Source organism: Cnephaeus nilssonii (assembly GCF_951640355.1).
Source record: "Cnephaeus nilssonii genome assembly, chromosome: X".
In the NCBI taxonomy this organism is placed as follows: domain Eukaryota; kingdom Metazoa; phylum Chordata; class Mammalia; order Chiroptera; family Vespertilionidae; genus Cnephaeus; species Cnephaeus nilssonii.
Genome location: NC_137071.1, coordinates 17,386,573 through 17,408,628, shown reverse-complemented (window position 1 = coordinate 17,408,628; position 22,056 = coordinate 17,386,573). Strand labels below are relative to the sequence as shown.

General features: G+C 38.0%; 1 protein-coding gene across 1 annotated transcript in view; it reads right to left on the bottom strand.

Moving 5' to 3' along the window:
• Positions 1 to 22,056, bottom strand: part of IL1RAPL1 (interleukin 1 receptor accessory protein like 1) — a gene marked incomplete at its 3' end in the record, with an annotated part of 1,207,355 nt that overhangs the window by 18,324 nt on the left and 1,166,975 nt on the right. The window lies entirely within an intron of this gene.

Here is a 22,056-nt window from a genome sequence, read left to right as displayed (position 1 = left end):
TAAAATGTTTTTCTTTGTTTCCCCTTTCACTAGACATGTTACTACATTCTATTAAAACAAAAAATATTTTCTTGCTATTCACTGTACACAAGTTCTCTTATTCCTATTAAATGTCTACATGACATAAAAATTATCAGACAATTTTTTCAGGATAAAATATTTACTTCTTTTTTCTCCTTTATTTTATTATTTTTTTTAAAATTTATTTTTATTGATTTCAGAGAAGAAGGGAGAGGGAGAGAGAGATAGAAACATCAATGAGAGAGAATCATTGATCAGCTGCCTCCTGCACGCTCCCTACTGGGGTTGAAGCCCACAACCCAGGCATGTGCCCTTGACCGGAATCAAACCTGGGGTTCTTTACTTTGCAGGCCAATGCTCTATCCACTGAGCCAAATCAGCTAGGGCTTTTTTCTTCTTTAGAATTCATGGACATTGTAACAAATTCAAGTCTACTTGCATTTACACATTAAGCCAGACTTCACAGACTTTGAAACTCATTTTATATTACTGCCTTTGCATTCATGTTGTTCTTGATCATTGTAGTCCATATGTTGTCCATACTGATGGGTAGCCATTTTTCGCTGCAGTTGACAACTACCTTGAAAAGTACTATTTTCCTTAATTATGACTAAAGATAAATATTCCTGAAATTATGGCTCTATAATAATGGTATTTTTGATTTTGTAATTTAGGTGCCACTAGTGGGTTATCTAATTTTGTAATAGGCTTAGATTGGGAACTTCAATGTATGGTTTTGTAGTGATGACTACTCTTGGATTACAAGACCATTCCTGAGATTTTGTAATGGGGTGAAATCATCATGGATGTAGTGTAGTATCAGTGATAAATAATCTGAAAAGCTTGGCCATCATTTTCTCACAAGGACTTTGTGTGTGTGTGCGCGCATGTGTGTGCGTGTGTGTGTGTTTGTATTGCAGAAAAAACTCAGCCATAATTCTCATTTTCTAGTCCTTCATTTGTAATTCAACAGTTTAATAAACAAACACATATAACTACTGTTTAATCAAGTGTGTTTTCCTGCTCTTATTAAAATTAAAAAGGACTAGAAGAAAATATTAGAAAAATTGGTTGGACTTTATGAATTTAAGAAAGAAAAATAAAGTGAGCTATTAAATCTTTTAGGGTCTAAGTAAATTAATATGAAGTGTGAAATACTGAAATGTACCTCCAGGAAATTTAATATTTTGGATTTATAAATATCAGACAGTGTTATCTGTTGACTCTTGTGAGAGACAATACAAAATGGTACCACAAAAACACCAGAAATGAAATATAAAATGCTATTCAGCATAATGTTTTCCCAATGGTATGTGAAAAAAAAGGATAAGTGAGTAGATAATACTGTGAGTCTTGTTCTCTCAAGACTTGTTCTATGTGTGTTAAACTTCACCACACAAAGAAGCCCGCATAATGCTCTAACATGCCCATAGGCTAATTTGTGCATCAGAAAAATCTGCTTTAAATTACACTGATTATGATGGGAGATTATGGCTCCTTTTAAGATTCATTCTCTTTTCTAAGTTAACACATTAAACAGTTGAAATTTATCACTCTAAAATTTCTTTTGGGAGAAAAGAAATGGAAAACTAATGGAGAATGCTTAACTTCCACTCCCAAACATTGCTAGTGGAAGTGCTCAATGGCACTACTATATTAGAAAATCTGAAGTAGTTTCTAATGAAGTTAAATATGAATGCACCCTATCAGCAGCAATTACAATCCTAAGTATTTACCCAAAGGAAATATAAGCAGATGTCCACAAGAAGATTTGTATAAGAATGTTCACAGTAGTCTTGTTCAAAGTAGCCACAACTGGAAACAACCCAAATGCTCTTTAACAGGAGATAATGAACAACCTGTTGTGTGTCCATATGCTAGGATATACTCAACAGCATAGGGAATAAACTACAGATACATGCAACATGCGTGAATCTCAAAAATTATGTTAGGTGAAGGAAGCCAGACATAAAGTAATACTTTTTTTGTACAGTTCTATTTAAATGAAGCCAAAGAACAGGTCAAAATTAAGCATAGTTATAGAAATCACCAAATGATTGTTTTGTGGATGGGTTATGATAATATTTATTGGAAAGGGGCAAGATAAAACTTTCTGGGGTGCAATAAATATTTTGTATTTTTTCGGGTGTGGATACACAAGTATATACATTTGTCAAAACTTATTGAGCTGAACACTTAAGATTTATGCATTTTATTATGTTAATCGTACTTCAATTATTTGAAAAAAAATAAAGAGCCATTGTACTAGTAAGGTCTAACACACATTCTATGTGGGGAGAAACTGTAAAGAGAAATGGAAGTTAGGACAGCTTTTATGCTATAGATAACTTCCCAGGCAGGGAATGGTTCTTCTGTGTTGCCCCCAAGCACACCCTTTGATTCCGGAGCCATGGCACTGGGCTTGGGCATCCAACATGTCCTATGCACCCTTATCTAGTCAAATACTTTTAGAAACATGAAAAAACATGCTTAGAACATAATGCTATTAATTCAATAAGCAGAGTTCACATTTTCTTCAAATGGAATTTATAATATTGGTCTCTATATAGTGTTTTTTTCAGCTTGTAAAAATTGAGTATGTATAAATTAGAGAAAATTATATAAAAATAAGATTTTATAAAATTTTTAGAGAAGTAATTGCCTAAATATGAATGATTCCCATTTCTAGATGTCATGAGCCACTCAGAAAGTTTTATACACTATTTACTAGGCCAATCAATAGTATTGTCTGAAATGTAATGAGAAAAAGAGAGCAGGGTCCATGTAGCTAAGCAATTACAAAGTGGTCTTGTGTCACATGAATACTTCCTTTAAGGTACAAACATATGAAAAGTTATATATACCTAGAGTATAGGCAATAAACAAGAATAAGTTTTCTGAGCCATATGATAGTCATTTACTAATAATAATAGCAAAAACTTGTCCAAAGAAATAGCTTTTACGAGGAGCTAATTGATACTGAAATCCTGAGATTATCTCAGACTGTTCCCAGATACTTCTGTAAAATTACATGCAGAAGCATGGTGTTCTTATAACATCCTTGAAAGTCAGAAATGTTTTTTTTCCAAATAGTACACACACCAGTGCCTGCTTCTCAGTTACATTATTTTTATGCAAGAGTAATTTATATGCTTTCACATTATAAATATGTGCAGGTTAAAAAATTTTCATTTGATTTAAGTTATTCACATTGGTTTATAAAGCATATATAAAAACTCCTAAAGAAAACGGTTATTAAATTTAATTGCTACATTTCTTTTGCTCCAAGCTGGACACATTCATTAATATGAGTGCTACCCATATTGCTTATACATTGAATGAGGACAAAATTACCAGGGGTTAAATTCTGTTACAGTTAAAAGAAAAGACTTGGGCCCACTTCTGTGTTTTATCTTTACATTAAAATGAACTGCCCTATGACCCAGCAATTCCACTTCTGGGAATATATCTGAAGAAACTCAAAACACTAATTCCAAAGAATATCTTTGCATTATAATGTGAATGGTGTTGCCCCGGCAAATGTAATTTTATCCTTTGAATTGGGACCTGCTTTTTCGGCTCAAGTTCAAGATGCTTGTAGTGGCAGCATTTAAAAAATAAAAAAAGATTCCATTTCAGTACAATTCAACATCAGAGGATGGAAAGAGAAAGTGCAGACCTTTAAAAATCTGTTTAGTCTTTGTGTTATTTTGTTAAAATGATAGACTTTGTCCACTTTAAAGGACTGAGACTGAATATTGAAAATTGTAAAGCAAAAGTGCTAGGCAAACCTAAGGGAAACTGACATTTGGTTAAAGGCAACAAATGAAAAAGTGCCAAGAGTTACTTTTAAGGGCACCAGTAGTTATTTAGTTAAAGGCAACTAACAATAGTCCTTGAAAAGCTCCAGTATGGGCTAAGGGAAAACACATTGATTATTGCTGCAGTAGTAGATTGCTTTTGGAATAAATTGCTTCAATTTGAAACTAAATTTGCTACAAGCATTTTGAGCAATGACTACAATTTTTTTTCTTATCAAGACAGTTGGACCAAGCAACCCTTTAAAAGAAACAGCTAATTAAAATAAAGCGCACACCATCTCTTAGTATATTGGATTACATTGCAAATAATAAATGCATTTGGTTTACACTAATCTTGGTGCAATTACTTCGTATATTTGGGGATCCTATTTTTTTATTGCATCTGGTGTTATTGTGTGCAAACAGTTTCTTCTAGGTATCTTTGAAGAGGTAAAGATGCTAACAAAGTTAAATCAAAATTTATATGTATTTTTGAACTCTTCACTTAAAGTTTTCATTTTGTATCTCTCTGTCTACTGATATATATAATCTTGTTTAAGGTATGACTAAATATTTTAGGTGGCTTATTCTTATATAGCTCATCCTAAAATTGCCTCATTCATTATATAAAGTCATTTAAAATGCTCTGATCTGATTTATATGCAGCAAAATGCAAGTTTGTGGGGAAAATGCATGATAGACAATATAATGATCCCAGTGTATTCATTAGCTTCACCAAGTACATTTCCTCTTCTTTCATTGTGTTATAAAGAGCTTAACTTTATAAGGATTTACCCATCCACATAAATTCATATGCATATTTATTTCTCTGGAGCAGTATAACTTATTTGTTCCTGGCAGGAGAATTATTACATTCAGCCTACAAAGATGTTCAACTCAATTCTACAATACATCAATGCAATTTAGAAGTAGTTATAATTTTTTTTGGTAACACATTAAGAAGCTGAATTGCTATTCACATAACAGCAAGAAAATGTTTTGGGAAGGTACAAACTAGTACGTAAAGATAGCAATTTTGCTCTTGCAAAAGTGCTTTTTGGAACAAGGCAGAGTATACCTAATAATAATGATAATAATAATAATGGTCTCTGAATGTAGAAGCTTGATTGGTGAATTAAATTAAACATTTGGGCAAAAGATTACCTTCAAAGTAATATACTTTGCAATTTTAGAAAGAAGTTTTCAGCCAAAGTACCAAATTAACTTTAAATTACTGCCAATCAAGAATGCACATATGGTCATTGGGTAGAATCCCTCATTAAGGCCTAGTTTGACTAAGCTCCCACAACCCCTTAGAACTGAATTGTTACATGTTAACAAACTATTAAAAATAAAAAAATAATGAAATACTAAAGGGAAAAATGCATCATTCTCTTTATTTTTAAAATATATTTTTATTGACTTCAGAGAGGAAGGAAGAGGGAGGGAGAGATAGAAACATTAATGATGAGAGAGAACCATTGATAGGCTACCTCCTGCACGCCCTATACTGGGGGGTTGAGCCTGCAACCCTGACATGTTCCTTGACTAGGAATCAAACTGTGACCTCCTGGTTCATAGGTCGACGTTCAACCACTGAACCACCCTGGCTGGGCTGCATCATTCACTTTACAGTTTGCTAGAGCCTACCCTTGGAATGTGTTTTTCCTCTTTCTAACCAGACAGGAAGGGTGATTTGTTTTGTTTTTCCTATAAAGTAGGAAATATTCATAAGTGGTATGTATTAAAAGACAGGTTGACAAGTTAAAATGAATAATGACAGTAATTGAATAAAATATGAATTCATGAGTTCATACTAATTATGAATTAAGAAAGAGGAAAGCTCTTCCTTAGAGCAGAATGTCAATTGGATAATAAAAAAGGAATGATAGAGTTGGGAATCACCATTTTTCTGCCTTCCTAATAATTGATTCAGGCAGGAGTTATCAACAGAGGCTAAAATTATTGGGTGAAAGATTGATGAGACTGGATGTTCACAATGTCTTAAAGTACCTTCCCACTGACTATTTATTATATAGAAGATATAAACAAATGGAAGAATATACCGTGTTCATGGATTGGTAGAATCAACATAATTAAAATGTCCATACTGCCCAAAACAATCTATAGATTCAATGCAATCCTTATTAAAATACCAATGGTGTATTTCCCAGATCTACAACAAACACTACGAAATTTGTATAGAACCAAAAAGAAGCCCTAATAGCCGCAGCAATCTTGAGAAAGAACAAAGTTGGAGGAATTACAATACCAGATACCAAGTTATACTACAAAGCCACTGTACTCAAAACAGCCTGGTATTAGCACAAGAATAGTCATGTAGATCAATGAAACAGAACAGATAACCCAGAAATTGACCCGAGCCATTATTCTCAATTCATATTTGACAAAGGAGGCAAGAGCATATAATGGAGTATAAATAGTCTCTTCAATAAATGGTGTTGGGAAAATTGGACAGGTATATGAAAAAAAAAAGAAAGAAGAAAGAAAGAAAGAAAGAAAGAAAGAAAGAAAGAAAGAAAGAAAGAAAGAAAGAAAGAAAGAAAGAAAGAGAGAAACTGGACCACCAACTTACACCAAGAATAAACTCAAAATGGATAAAATACTTAAATGTAAGATGTGAAACAATAAAAATCTTAAAAGAAGCCTTAGGCAGCAAAATCTCAGACATCTCACATAGTAATATGTTTACCGATACTTCTAGGGCAAAGAAACTAAGGAGAAAATAAACAAATGAGACTACATCAAAATAAAAAGCTCCCACACAGCAAAAGAAACCATCAACAAAGTGAAAAGAGAGCCCACTGCATGGGAGAACATATTTGCCAATGATGCATCCAATAGGGTTAATTAGCAAAACATATAAGGAACTCATGCAACTTAAAATGAAGACAAACAATCCAATTAATAAATGGACAAAGGACCTAAATAGGCACTTCTCCAAAGTGGACATACAGAAGGCCAAGAAACATGAAAAAATGCTCAAAATCACTAACCATCCAAGAGATACAAATTAAAACAACAATGAGGTATCACCTCACACCTGTCAGAATGGCTATCATCAACAAATCAACAAATGACAAGTGCTGGCAAGGATGTGGAGAAAAAGGAACCTTTGTGCACTGCTGGTGGGAATGCAGACTGGTCCAGTCGCTGTGGAAAATAGTATGGAGTTTCCTCAAAAAATTAAAAATGGAACTCCCATTTGACCCAGTGATCCCACATGCATATATGCACACAGACAATAGAGTGGTGAAGGCCTGGGAGGGGCTGGTGCAGGGTGGAGGAGGTCAATGGGAAAGAAACAACAAACAAAGGGGACATCTGTAATACTTTCAAACAATAAAAAAAATAATTAAGGGGAAATGAAACACCATCTTAAGGGAGTGACAAAAATCAGCTTCACCAGTAATCGGGCAAATTGGCATCATGTACCTCCTCATGTGGTGCATTGAGAAGACAAAAATATCATTTATGTAGTATTCCAGCCAGGAAGAGGTAAATATCCAAAAAAAGGGGGAAATAGGTAAACTCAAACTGAGGGACATTCTACAAAAAAATAAAATATGACTTCTGCTCTTTAAAAATGTCAATGTCATGAAAGATGAAAGGTTGAGGAACTATCCCAGATTAAAAGGAAGTAAAAAGACATGACAACTAAATGCAATGTGTAATCCTGAATGGGCAACATGGTATAAAGGATATTATTGGGATAATCTTTGAAATGTAAAAATAGACTATATACTAGATAATAGCACTCTATTATTTTCAATTTTCCTGAATTTGATAAGTATACTCTGAGTTTGTAAGAAAATATCCTTGTTTTTAGGAAATTCACATTGAAGAAATTAGTCATGATGTCTGTAATTTACTCTCATGTGGTTCAGCAATAATATGTATTGTGTGTTACTATACAGAGTGTTGTTCTATTGTTTTACTTACCTACTTAGACGAAGAGAGATAAGACAAATGTGGCAAAATGTTAATTGGCGGTTCTAGTTGGAAAGGATAGGCGGAAATCTATTATACTATTTTTTTGCAGTTTTTCTGTAATGTCTGCAGGTTGTTTTTCAAAATAAAAAGTTAAAAAATAAAAGACAGGTCAAAAGGTAAGATCACATTATTGAAAGTGTTATTGTAATTAGAATGTATTTTGGGTTGATTACTTTTGAATTAAAATTTTATTATTTACAGCTATTCTAGAGTAATCTGTACAAAGCCTTCAGTTTAATCTAAAAACATGTCCTAATCTTGGAATTTTTTCCACTTTTCTTTTTCTATTTTTTCTATAGCATTTATCACTATATACCATATTTAATTTTTATTAATAAGTTTATTATTGTTTATTGTCTATATCATCCCGCTGCAATTTAAATTTCATCAGGGAGCCCAGCTGGTGTTGCTCAGTGGTTGAGCACTGACCTATGAATCAGAAGGTCATGGTTTGGTTCTTGATCAGGGCACATGCCTGGGTTGATTTCAGAGAGGAAGGAAGAGAGAGAGAGTAACAGAAACATCAATGATGAAAAAGAATCATAGGTCGGCTGCCTCCTGCACACCCCCTACTGGGGATCGATCCCACAACTCGGGCATCTACCCTTATCAGGAATTGAATCCAGGACCCTTCAATTCGCAGGTCAATGCTCTACCACTGAGCCAAACCAGCTAGGGCAATAAACACATATTTAAAAAATAAATTTTATCAGGAAAATTTTTGGGTCTATTTTGTTCACATTTTTTATTGACCTAAGTGCCTTGAAAACTACCTGACACATAATAGGTGCTCAATGAATATTTGTTGACTAAATGAATGATTGGATGATTAAAAAACAAATTCAATTTTTCTAATGAAAAGTTAGATTTTTATATAATCCCTTTCTACAATTTCAAAAATATCTCTTTACAGGCAACCAGGAGGTTCAAGCGATTAATGAGGTATAATTATTAATATGCAGTCCATTGATTTGGTAATATAACTTCATTCTATAGAAAAATGGTCAACTTCATAGTATTGATTTAGAAATAGTCTTTCATTCATAAATACAATGACATTATAGTGTTATAGAACTAGGAAAGTTTGTATTCTATTGGCATTTAGAAATAAATCATCTATTGTTTTATATCTTTGATACTGCTATTCATTTTTTCTTTTCATTCATTAATTCAATTTCTTTTGGTTTTATAAGTGCCAAGGATAGTGCTTTGAGTTCTAGTGATAAAATGACAAATTAAATATGCTTCTTGCCTTAAAGGAGACCATGTGTAGTTGTAGAGTCAATCATGCAAGCGATGTTTTAGAACAAAATAATAAAAGTTACTATTTATTGTGCACTTAAATGTCACTCTGCTAGGCATTTTATATGGGTGTAAGAAATGTTTTACTGTAAGTATCATAATCATAGGTGAGCAACTTTTGTGTTGTTTCTGCATGTTCCTGTTTCTGTTGGAGGATTTTAGAAATAGGGTCAGACATTGGTACAATGTAGCACAGTGGCTGCAAAGGTTTTTGGCAAGTAGTTTGGTGTGAAGCACAGGAAAAGCAAATGTATGTTGTGATGGGTGATGGTAGGCAAATTCATGTAGTGATTTCTTAGCTAGAATATATTGTTTATGTTTTTTTTCCTTTCTTTTTTATTTTTATTTTTTGGTTAATCCTCACTCAAGGATATTTTTCCACTGATTTTTAGAGAGAGTGGAAGGGAGGGGGAGAGACAGAGAGAGAAACATCCATGTGAACTAGACACATCGATTGGTTGCCTCCCTCATGTGCCCGACCGGGACAGGGATAGAGCCTGCAACTGAGGTACATGCCCTTGACCAAAATTGAACCTGGGACCCTTTAGTCTGAGGGCTGACACTCTATCCACTGAGCCAAACTGGCTAAGGCTGTTTTTGTTGTTTTTTTTTTTCCCTTTTCAAAGCAACCAGCATGTACCTTGTCAATAAGTATTTGTTTGAAGGATTCATGGTATCAGTTAAGCCAGGTTCCCAAAATCAGGTCAGAAAAATAGGACAATGATTATCTCTAGTGGAAAGTTGACATATTTTATAAATGTACAATTTGGTATTACTAACACAGAGCTCTATTGCTGAAACATTTCCCCTTTAGACTATAAAAGCAGTGGATGTACACAGACATTATGTATTTACACACATACAAACATACAAGGTATTCACAGGAAGCCTCCTTCCTGTTTGATCTTATAAAACTGAGTTTGATGGGGGAGAAACCAGACAAAGAAGGAAGAGAATGCTATAATGATGAGCAAAATGGGCCTCAGGTGACCAGCTTAGAAGACAGGGCTATTGTATATCAAGGTGTCAAACTTCACTGATGCCTAAAAGAAAATCTCTTTAAAGAAAAAGTATTTGCTTTCCCTCCACTAGGAATTTCCTTCTGGACATGTCATACAAATAGCCAGGCACAGATGGAATGTTACAAAACATCTCTTGAGAGAAAACTGTCAGAGTGAAGGTGGCATTGCCTTTTGTTAAGAGCTGCAGTGTTTATCCTGAAAGCAACCCTTCACAAGAGGATATAATGTCACAGAACAATCTGGTCTTCTATTGGGAACACTTTGGATTGGCCAGAGAATCCAGAACATCTGGACTGCTTAGATAACTAACAGAAGAAGCCATATTTTCTACAGAAACATTGAACACTTCTAAAAAAATGGAAGGTGTTTTGTAGTACATTTCATGGTTGAAAATAGATTTATAAAATATTTTACACACATAAAAATGGATTGCATTGCAATATACAAAATAGAATGCTTTGTTGAACTCTAGAATTTTATGTTATTATTATAATTTCCCTCCATTAGGGTTTTAACACATTTCCTTAGTATTGAAAGCATTGGAATAAAATGTTTTTGGCAAAAGCTGTGTCTCTCATGAGACAACTTTTATTCAATATCTTAGTGATTCTACAGAGCTAGAGACTATTAAGACAAAAAACAATAATCAAACCATATGCTGGCTCATTTCCTTCAATGGATGTAATAGAAGAATCCATTTCTTATCTCTCTTGAATCTTTTTGATCACTCTCTGTTTTCTGAAAACATAAAAATGCTGAGGAACATTGTGGTAAGTTTGCCACTTTCTCATTTTTGTAAAGATATACAAGTCAAGACTTTATTAACACCTGTTGAAGTTTTGTTTTTTTTTTCTCCCATTAATACTCTGTGAAGAAATAGGCATATTTTGGGAGCTACCACTAGCAGAAACTACCATTTCTTGATTCCTCCCAATGGAACACTAAATAACTCCTTAAACAATGACAAAGTTAAGAATAAAGTGGGTGACATACATTTTAGTGGCCTGTGTAGCTGGGATACGTATATGAAGGGTCTGTCCTTAATAATAAATTGTCTTTACCAAAATGGCAACAACAGAGTCCTGTTTCACAAAGAATAAGGCATCATCTTATCATCTCACTCTGTGTACTGATTTTTGATGGATGAAAATTATCAGTGGCTTGTGAAAATAATGTAGAAGTAAAGGTATCCCCTTAAATGCAATATTTTCTAATATAGATAGACATAACACAGGAACAAGATTGTATACCCAAGCAAATAGCTTTTATTTATTTTTTATTTTTTTATAAATCTTTACTAGAGGCCCGGTGCATGAAATTCATGCACGGGGGCAGCGGGGAGGGTGTCCCTCAGCCTGGCCTGCACCCTCTCCAATCTGGGACCCCTCATGGGATAACCAGCAGTTGGATATCCCTCTCACAATTCAGAACTGCTGGCTCCTAACTGCTCACCTGCCTGCCTGATTGCCCCTAATTGCTTCTGCCTACCAGCCTGATTGTCCCTAACTGCTCCCCTGCTGGCTTGATTGCCCCTAACCACCTCTGCCTCAGCCCGCACCTGGTACCCAGGATTCCCTCTTCCAGCTGACCACAGGCACCCAGGATCTGGGCTTCCCTCCCTTTGGTCAGCCATAGGCACCCAGGCTGGCTGCAGCCTCAGGGGATGGTGGACAGGGGGCTTCGCCTGTGCTGCAGCTGCAAGTGCTGGCGCCCAGGACCGCAGGGTGGGCGGCTTCTCCATCTACCAGGCTGTAGCCAGCTGCAGGTGCTGGCACCTGGACCGCAGGGTGGGCAGCTTCACTGTCTCCCAGGCCACAGCCAGCTGCAGGTACTGGTTCCCAGGACTGCAGGGTGGGCGGCTTCTCTGTCTCCCAGGCCACAGCCAGCCGCAGGTACTGGTCCCCAGGACTGCAGGGTGGGCGGCTTCTCTGTCTCCCAGGCCACAGCCAGCCGCAGGTACTGGTGCCCAGGACCGCAGGGTGGGCGGCTTCTCTGTCTCCAAGGCCACAGCCAGCCACAGGTGCTGGTGCCCAGGACGGCAGGGTGGGCGGCTTCTCTGTCTCCTAGACCACAGCCAGCCACAGGTACTGGTGCCCAGGACCGCAGGGTGGGCGGCTTCTCTGTCTCCCAGGCCACAGCCAGCCACAGGTGCTGGTGCCCAGGACCGCAGGGTGGGCGGCTTCTCCATCTCCCGGCTGCAGCCAGCCTCAGGTACTGGGGCCCGGTTTCTCCATCTCCCCCAGGACGTGGGGCGGGTGGACATGGGGTGGGCGGCTTCTCCAGCTGACTTCGGCTTGGGATCACGGGGCAGGTGGCTTCTTTGTCTCCCAGATCGAATCCACCCTCAGGTACTGGCACCCGGTTTCTTGTCTCCCCCGGGACATGGGGAGGGCGGTTTCTCCAGCTGGCTGCGGCTTGGGATCACGGGGCAGGCGGCTTCTTCATCTTCCAGGTCGCAGCCAGCCTCAGGCGCTGAGGCCCAGTTTCTCAGTCTCCCCCAGGAGGTGGGGCAGGCGGACCTGAGGTTTCTGCTGCTGGCTGCAGCCTGGGATCACAGGGCAGGCGGCTTCTTCATCTCCCGGGCTGCAGCCAGCCTCAGGCACTGGCACCTGGTTTCTTGTCTCCCCCAGGACGTGGGGTGAACCGCTTCTCCAGCTGGCTGAGGCCTGAGATCACGGGGCAGGCAGTTTCTTGGTCTCCGTGGCTGCAGCCAGCCTCAGGCGCTGGGGCCCGGTTTTTCCGTCTCCCCAGGACGTGGGGCGGGCAGACCTGAGGCTGGCTGCAGTCTGGGGCGGGCGGCTTCTTCGTCTCCCGGTCGCACCCAGCCTCAGGCACAGGGCCTGGTTTCTCCATTTCCCCAGGGCTTTGGGCAGGCAGACCTGAGGCTTCTGAGGCTGGCTGCAGCCAGGGATCATGGGGCGGGCGGCTTCTTGGTCTCCGTGGCTGCAGCCAGCCTCAGGCGCTGGCGCCTCACTTCTCTGACTCCCAGAGACCAGGAGATGCTGGGGGGCGGGGCTGCCGCCATGTTTTCAGTTTAATTGCATACTCATGCTGATTGGATGGTGGGCATGGCTGGGCGTGGCTGGTGGGCATGGCTTTGTGAGTGTAGCGGAGTGATGATTTGCATACTATTCTATTATTAGATAGGATTGTTCAGATTATTACAAGAATTCCTCTCCCCCCCCCATACTTCCCCTCCACCTGATTTCCCACCCCACCCATGCCCTCACCCCCACCACTGTCTTTATCCATAGGTATAAGACCTTTGTCCAAACTCTTCTCACACCCTTCAGACCCCCTTCTTCCTGAGAATTGTCAGTCCACTCCCTTTCTATGTCCCTGATTCCATTATATTCACCAGTCCATTCTGTTCTTCAGACTTTTTATTCACTTGCTTTTTAGATTCACTCGTTGGTAGGTATGTATTTTATGTCTTTTTGTTGTTCATAATTTTTATCTTTACCTTTTTCTTCTTCTTCCTCTTCTTAAAGAATACCCTTCTGCATTTCATGTAATCCTGGTTTGGTGGTAGCTTATTCTTATCTGTGAAGCTCTTTATCTGACCTTCAATTCTGAATGATAGCTTTGCTGGGTAGAGTAATCTTGGTTGTAGGTTCTTGCCGTTCATCACTTTGAATATTTCTTGCCACTCCCTTCTGGCCTGCATAGTTTCTGTTGAGAAATCAGCTGACAGTCATATGGGTACTCCCTTGTAGGTAACTAACTGTTTTTCTCTTGCTGCTCTCAAGATTCTCTCTTTGTCTTTTGCCCTTGGCATTTTGATTATGATGTGTCTTGGTGTGGTCCTCTTAGGATTCCTTTTGTTTGGGGTTCTGTGTGCTTCCTGAACCTGTAAGTCTATTTCTTTCACCAGGTGGGGGAAAGTTTTCTGTCATTATTTCTTCTAATAGGTTTTCAATATTCTGCTCTCTCTCTTCTTCTGGCACTCCAAAAATTCGGATGTTGGTACGCTTGAAGTTGTCCCAGAGTCTCCTTACATCATCTTCATATTTTTGGATCTTTTTTACTTTTTGGTTGGGTGTTTTTTGTTTCCTCGTATTTCAGATCTTTGGTTTGATTCTTGGGGTATGATGATCTACAGTTGAGTTTCTCTATATTCTTTATTTCAGACAGTGTATGCGTAATTTCTGACTGGTCCTTTTCCATTTCTATGGCATTCTCATTGAGGTCCTTGAAGTCCTCATCAAGTTTCTCCACAGTTTTTAGAAGATTCTTGAGTAACCTTATAAATGTGGTTTTGAACTCTATATCATCCCGTAGTTTACTTTCCTCCATTTCTTTCATTCGTGACATGTTTCTGTGCCTCCACATTTTGGTTGCTTCCCGGTGTTGATGGAGCGGCTTTGTGTTGTAGGTGACCTATAGGGCCAGTAGCTCAGCCTCCCCAATCACCTGAGATGGACGGTCTTGGTGTACCCCTTTATGAGCTGAGTGCAAAGTCTTGGTGTTGTTAAGCCTTGATTGCTGTTGGTACACTGGGAGGAATTGTCTTCCAGGCCAACTGGCTGTGGGGACCCGCTGTGTTTATAACTGCTGCGCTGGAGACACGCTTCTGGTGTAGGACTTGTTTCAGTGGGGCTTTGGTGCTCTCTGAGTCTGCCTCCTGAATGTGTCACTTATGGATGTGAGTAGTTGAAGTCTGTGTCTCACACTGACCTCTAGGTTCACTGGCTTCTGGATCTCCAATGGGGTGCAGGTCAGCTACTGTCTGAGGCCACTCTGCAGGAGCTATAGGAGAATTCCAGTCCTCTCCTCCCTGCTTGGGATTTGGAGATTTTGGAGCTGTCTGAACTGGTTGCTAGGTTAAGTGGTGATCCATTCATATGCAAAAGCCACTGCTTGGAGCTTGGGTTAGTTTGTAGGTTGTGCAGGGTGGGGTCTTAGGGCATCACTAGGCTAAGGCGTGGCAAACAGCAATGGCTGGGAGCCAGCCTTCCCGCATCTCCAAAGCAGCCCTGCGTCTCGCGCCCCAGCGCAGCCAACAATTATTCCTCCGCAAAGCTCTGCAAGCAAGCCACCCTCACTTTCCGACCCAATGGCAAACAGTCCAGAGACAGAGAAGCATCGAGGATGCTTCTCCCTGTAGGAGTTTGGGTCCTGCTCGTTTCCCCTTCGGGATGAAGAAAGCAACACCCCCTGCCAGCTGGGATCCGCCACCAGCCCGTATGGCGCGCGTGCCCCGGTACCTCAGCTTTTCAGCGTTTGTGTCCTGAATGCTCCTCTCTCTTTCCGTCTAGCCTTGGGGCTTCCATTCAGCCATCCCTCCCATGGCTCTGGGTGATAGAGGTTTTGTCTTTTAGTTGTAGTTTTTGAAATTGTTGTGCACGGCCACCATTTAGGTGTTTACCTATGCCGCCATCTTGGGTTCTCCCCAAGCAAATAGCTTTTAATATATTTTTAAAATGTGCAAATAACTTGATTTTATTGCAAACAGAATAATAATAGGTTTCCTGTAAGTATTTTTAAAAAAATTTCAGTGGCTGTACAAAAATAGAATTATTTTTTCTCACCTTTTTTTCCTGACTCTACAAAATATGCTTATTGTAAAGAATTTGAAAAATCATATAAGAATATGAAGAATAAATTAAAAATCACATGGAATCACACTGCTCTGAGACATAACCACTATTATTACTTAAAATTTCATACAGCTCTTGAATATATTAGGTTTTCAAGTAACCTTAACTGAGGGAAGTGATGTATATCTTTAAATACTAATACTACAAAATAACTTATATTTTGCCTTTTACTCGGGGCAGTTTGGAATAGAATTGCTCAAAGTGGTTTACAATCTGTGTTTCTGCTAAGAGTCATGGTAAACTCTTTAGCCAAATTAATTTTTCATTCGCATATCTATTTATCCAACTATCATTTATAGATGCCTGGGTCAGCAAGGTAAGTCCAGCAGGAATTATTTAATACCACTATGCTACTTTTCTCCATATAAATAATCATATTGACAACAGTTTACAAGTATTCACTGAAAAAGTAGGTTAAAACATAATCCTGTTTTAGAGAAAATGTGGATTTCAAATTTCATTTAGTTAAATTGTGTTTTACAGATGAGGAAACTAAACTGGTATGTGAGCACTCAACAGTTGAAAATACATTTTAATAATATCAATTTTTATGTGACTACTGAGTTGCCAGTGACAGCAGTTTACTTACGAAGACAGCCAATATGGCATGCAATTTTGGTATCTTTAATATATTCCTTTAAGCTATTTTCAATATTGAGATATTTATACAATATAGACACATTTGTTTGGGGAAAATTAAAAGTGCACCCAAGCAGTTGTGATTCATTACCTTGAAACTGTGGGATAGCAACAATGAGTGTTCAAATCATACTCATTTTACATTACATACTAGAATTCCAAACTGATTTAAGTCAGGCAATTAATGTGTGCCATTCTTTTAAGCTTTGATAATGGCCTCTTCCATTTTAGTTTCCATGAATTTGACAAGCATTACCAGTCAGTACTTTATTAAAAAAAATTTTTATTGTTTAAGGTATTACAAATAGTAGTACATAGGTCTCTTTTTTCCCCCACTGACCAGTCAGTATTTTTAACTTCATTCGCATATCTTAAAGAATTTTAATTTCTTTTCTTTAAATATATTTTATTGATTTTTTTACAGGGAGGAAGGGAGAGGGATATAGAGTCAGAAACATTGATGAGAGAGAAACATCAATCAGCTGCCTCCTGCACACCTCCCACTGGGGATGTTCCCGCAACCAAGGTATATGCCCTTGACCAGAATTGAACCTGGGACCTTTCAGTCCACAGGCTGATGCTCTATCCAATGAGCCAAACCGGCTAGGGCAAAGAATTGTAATTTCTATTGTGCAGTTATAAGAACTTCTCATCTAAAGATCCCAGGCAATTTTACAAACACAACTATAAGAAAATCCTTAGAAAGAGCAACTGCTTTATTTCACTTTCAAGATTTGCAAAATGAGGTACAATGACACAAAACTCTAGAATCTGTAAACTCTGAGAAACGGGCTAATCCTATATAATAAAGAGGTAATATGCAAATTGACGCTCGCACCCTCACAAGATGGCTGCCTACAACCAGGCTGGCAGGGGGGATGACCAAACGACTAAACAGCAGGCTGCATGGGGCGACCAGGCCGGCAGTGAGGGGTGATCAGGCTGGCAGGGGGAGCAGTTAGGGGTGATTAAGAACCAGTGGTCCAGGATTGTGAGAAGGATGACTGACTGCCGGTTTAGGCCCAATCCTCTAATGATATCCAGGTTGAAGAGGGTGTAGGCTGGGCTGAGGGGACCTCTTCCCACATGCATGAATTTCATGCACCGGGCCTCTAGTATGTAACATCAGTCACTCAGGGTTTAATATGTTCTTGTAGGATTTCTGCTCTGGAACTTAAGGGCAATTAGTTTACAAATGATAAAAATGAAGGACAATGGCATGAAGAGACTTCCTTAGGTCACAAACAGGTGAATAGTAAAAAATAAAACACTTTCATGTAACTAACTGGTTTTATTTTTCTTCACAGTTCAGTTTCTTTTCACTCAATTCTCATTCATATCAAATTTGAGTTCATGGTAAAATAATTCTTGGGTGGCTTTAAAAACTACCTTTGTGTGCTTTCTTAAACATACCACTGGATATTTTGTGAACTAGAAATAAAATCAACTTTAATAACATTTAAATGTCTACTTTTAATTTAGAGAAACCAACTTACAGATTTATCATCCTTCATAGAACACATGCTGAAAATAGTATATGTGCCCTAAAAATAGAGACAAATAGCTAAAATATTTCTTACAGATGGCAAATGCAATTCTCAACAATAACATCTAATACAAGTTACCATAGTAATTTATTGGAAATCAACACATTTCTTCCTTACTGTATGACCTGAGAGTAGTTAGCAGTTTTTATGTGTCATGTGTAATTTCTCACTTACTGATCTGATAGTCAAAGTTCGATATACAGAAACTTCTTATTAAAAGTTATACCTTGCATTTCATGACCCAGTTGTGCCATTTCTCAACTGACTGCAGGAATTCACAACCATAAAAATGCACAGCCATCTCCCTTTTCCAAATAATGTTACTTTAATGCCCCAGGATGGTGGTAGACATCCCTTAGGCAGTAGTGACTCAACTACTAAGGACACCTAACCCAGTGCTTTGCCCATAGCTGGCACTCAAAAGTATATTTGGTGAATGGGAATAATTTGTTGCTTTTTATACAACAACATTATATGAATCATCACTAAGCAGCCTGCAGTGGATTGAGATTTTGAGCAGCTTATGAAACATCATCAGTCAATAAGTTGTTTTGACCTAGAATGAAGGCAGTTCTGAGAAGGAATAATAAGTGATGTGTTTGGCCATGAATATACTATCCTGTCTGTGATCTCTCATCACATATATGGAAATGTGTGCTAGAAGATATTGGTGGGCTTCTTGCAAATACCTTAAACTGAATTATTATTTTTTAAACTGCCTGTCATTTTCCAACACACAAAGATGTGAGTTCCAGTGGATTCCCTCTATCCTCACCTTAGGTTTACTTGTGTTTTATAACTTCTGTTATTAGATGCTAGACAGATGAGAGGTGGAGGATAGTTGAAAAGGGGAATGCAAATATAGTTAATAATATTATGATAAGTTTACATGATCACAGATAATTAATAGAATCAGTAGGGAGATCACACTGTGTATAAAAATTGTGGACGAAAAGGGGCCACATGCTAACCTGACTAACTCAGGAAAGGCCTGCGTGGTGGCCTTGCAAACTCAAGAGATGTACAGTAACCACAAAGGATGGTCTTAAATTAAAATCTTTAATTAAAAAGCAGTTTCCAGTGGTTAGTCATGTCCTAGGCCAGTATCTTCCCTGACAAAGATCAACTTTGATCTTTACTGAACCTATTGTCTTTTTGCATCTAAGATAACTTACCAATGGAATGTCAGGGTAACCTGTAACTTCCCTTTTCCCGGACCCCTCAGGGCACAGACCTGGCACCCTGGCTAAGACCACAGATTCCCTCATTGTTGTTGTTATCATGTTAATTGTTTACTGCTAACTATGCTAACCCACTTATGTAAAAGAAGCATGTGTCTAACATTTCACTTTTTATCCAAACCCAGTGGTTTCCCCACTTTGCTTTCTCCCTCCTCTCTAATCTATCACCAATGGATTTCATGTAACTCACATCTCCTCCTTTGATGGTAATGTATAAAACAAGGTGCAAAACTGCCAATCTCAGGAGCACTATCTCAATACATTGAGATTCTGTTTCCTAGCAATTGTCTACAATTTGGCTCAAATAAACCCCCAAAAATTCTTTACAGGTTTGAATGTGTTGTTTTTTTTTAATGTTAACAAAATGTTGAATCACTATAATGCACACCTGAAACTAACATAACCAATATCAGATTGTATGCCAACTATACTTAAAAAATAAAAATGAATTGAACTTTTGAACACATAGTAACTATTTATATAGTTGGTATTAGTGTGTTATTTTTTCTTTGCCTCCTTGCTGTCATATCATTGATTAATAATATGTGGCAGTGCCTTTCTCATACTATGCCAGCTCTTTCTTACTATGCATAATTGAAATTTAGCTGAATATAAATATTCAAAACAGGAAATTAGCAGTATTTACTGCCCATCATATATCTTGTTCCTCTTTGGTAATTGCTATTCGCATACGCTGAAATATATGTCCATATATATGTTGTTGAGACATTTCTAAGTGGATTTCCTTTTTTATTTTTTAAAAATGTATTTGTATTGATTTCACAGAAGGAGAGGGAGAGATAGAAACATCAATAATGAGAGAAGATCATTGATGGGCTGCCTCCTGCATGTCCCCTACTGGGGGATCTAGCCTGCAACCCAGGCACATGCCCTGACCAGGAATTGAACCATGATTTCCTAGTTCATAGGTTGATGCTCAACCACTGGGCCACACTGGTCAGGCAGATTTCCTTTTTTAAAAAAGAGAATTATATAAGAACTATGTCCAACAATGAGAGCTCTTTTCATTTAAAAGGTTAATTATTTAATACTTAAAGAGAGTCCCCCTCAGACATCTCTCTGAGTAGCAAATGTGTTCTATAAAGCACAATTTCTTTGAATACATGAGACAAGTAACCTCATTAAGAGTATGAGGGCAATGTTCAAATAGGTTCAAAAGTGTTGACCATGTAAGAAGAATGAGGCAATTAGTTGGAATTAGTCCCAGTGACTGGCTTTACTCCTCCCTCTTTCATTTCTCTGTCATGGAAACAGTGAACTCAAGAGAGCTAGTTGCTCTTTACCTATTAGATACTGCCAAGTTTATTAGAGGATCTATTGTCCAGGCAAAGACCTTGATATGCCAATTGTGGTCCACAGACCAACACTGTCAGCATAAATAAGGAACTTGTTTGAAATTTAAGTCTTGAGTCTCACCCAGACTACTGAATTTGAATCCCTTTTTAACAAACTCCCTAGGTGATTTGTGTGTACTGAAAAGATTGCAGTAACAACAACAAAAAGATTGTGAAGCATTGCTCTAGTGACTTCTAGTTGACTCTCCAAGAGTGGAAACACAAGGAACCTATTCATCATTTCCCATGGCATAACAAGCACCCATTCTCTTGAACTTCCAATTACATCTGATATAATCTTGGAGGGTTTTCAAGATTAAAATACTCATTATTCTGATATCCATACTATCGGTCACTGGTTCTCAACTGGTGACAATGTTGTTTCCTGGGGACATTTAGCAATCTTTAAGATAATATTTGTTACAACTGGGAAAGATAATTTTGGCATCTAATGGGTAGAGGCAAGGAATTATGCTAAACATTCTACAATGTGTAGGACAACACATTGAATCACCCCACAACAAATAATCACCTGGCCAAAAACCTCAATAGTGACAAGATTGAGAAATCCTGCTGCAAAGTTCATTTTACTCAGTATACACTTAATCATCCCACTCATCGCAGTGGGTTATGTATAATAAAACATATAACAAGAAGTACCAGTGAAAGATCTTTATCAAGAATTTACATTTAGTTGAGAAAACAAGTGAAAAATACAATAGAGCAAATAAAGAACTTCCAATGGCTATTCCCATGTATAATTAAATACTAAGAGCTTTGGCCCACTGGATTAGTTCACCAAGAATGGTAAAAACTGAAGGGCTTATCATTCTTGACTCCCAATCTTGGTTTTGTCCAGGATCATCCCCGTTAATTATTAATTGAGAAATAAGCTAATTATCAGTGACCAGTGGTTAATTATTAATTGAGAAATAAGCTAATTATCAGCGACCAGTGGTTCTTTTTTCCTAACAAAGATGCTGCTTGGATATTCTAGTCCACACTCAATAAAATTGAATGACCAAAATTACTAAAATGCAAAACTATGCTACATAATAAATCTCCATGCTGTAGCTGATCAGAAAAAAACTACAATCAACAGACTTTTGAAAAGATGTCCCAGTGTAGAGGTAAAAAATAAGTTGGAGTTAAGCTCACTTAAATCATATGTTGCATGTCTAAGGAAATAGCTGAAAAGTTTAGTTTCCATGCAGGTAATTTTGGTGGCAATCAAATAACCATGTTGGAATGCCCATATCAAGAAACTGAAATGTATGAAATCCCTAGTAGTAGACAGTGTGTGCTCCTGGATTCATAATAGCCTCCAGGTGTTCTTCTTGGGTATTTTTTTTTTTGGCATTTAGTTAACAAGAACAAAAGTTTGGGTCAGCTGTTTAGATGTCTTATACAATTGGAGAACAGAAAAGTAAGAAAACTGCTATAGAATAGAAGAAAATTTTGAATGCAAAATGTCTGATCTCATCCAAGGAGATAATTTGGTAAACCTGATGGCTC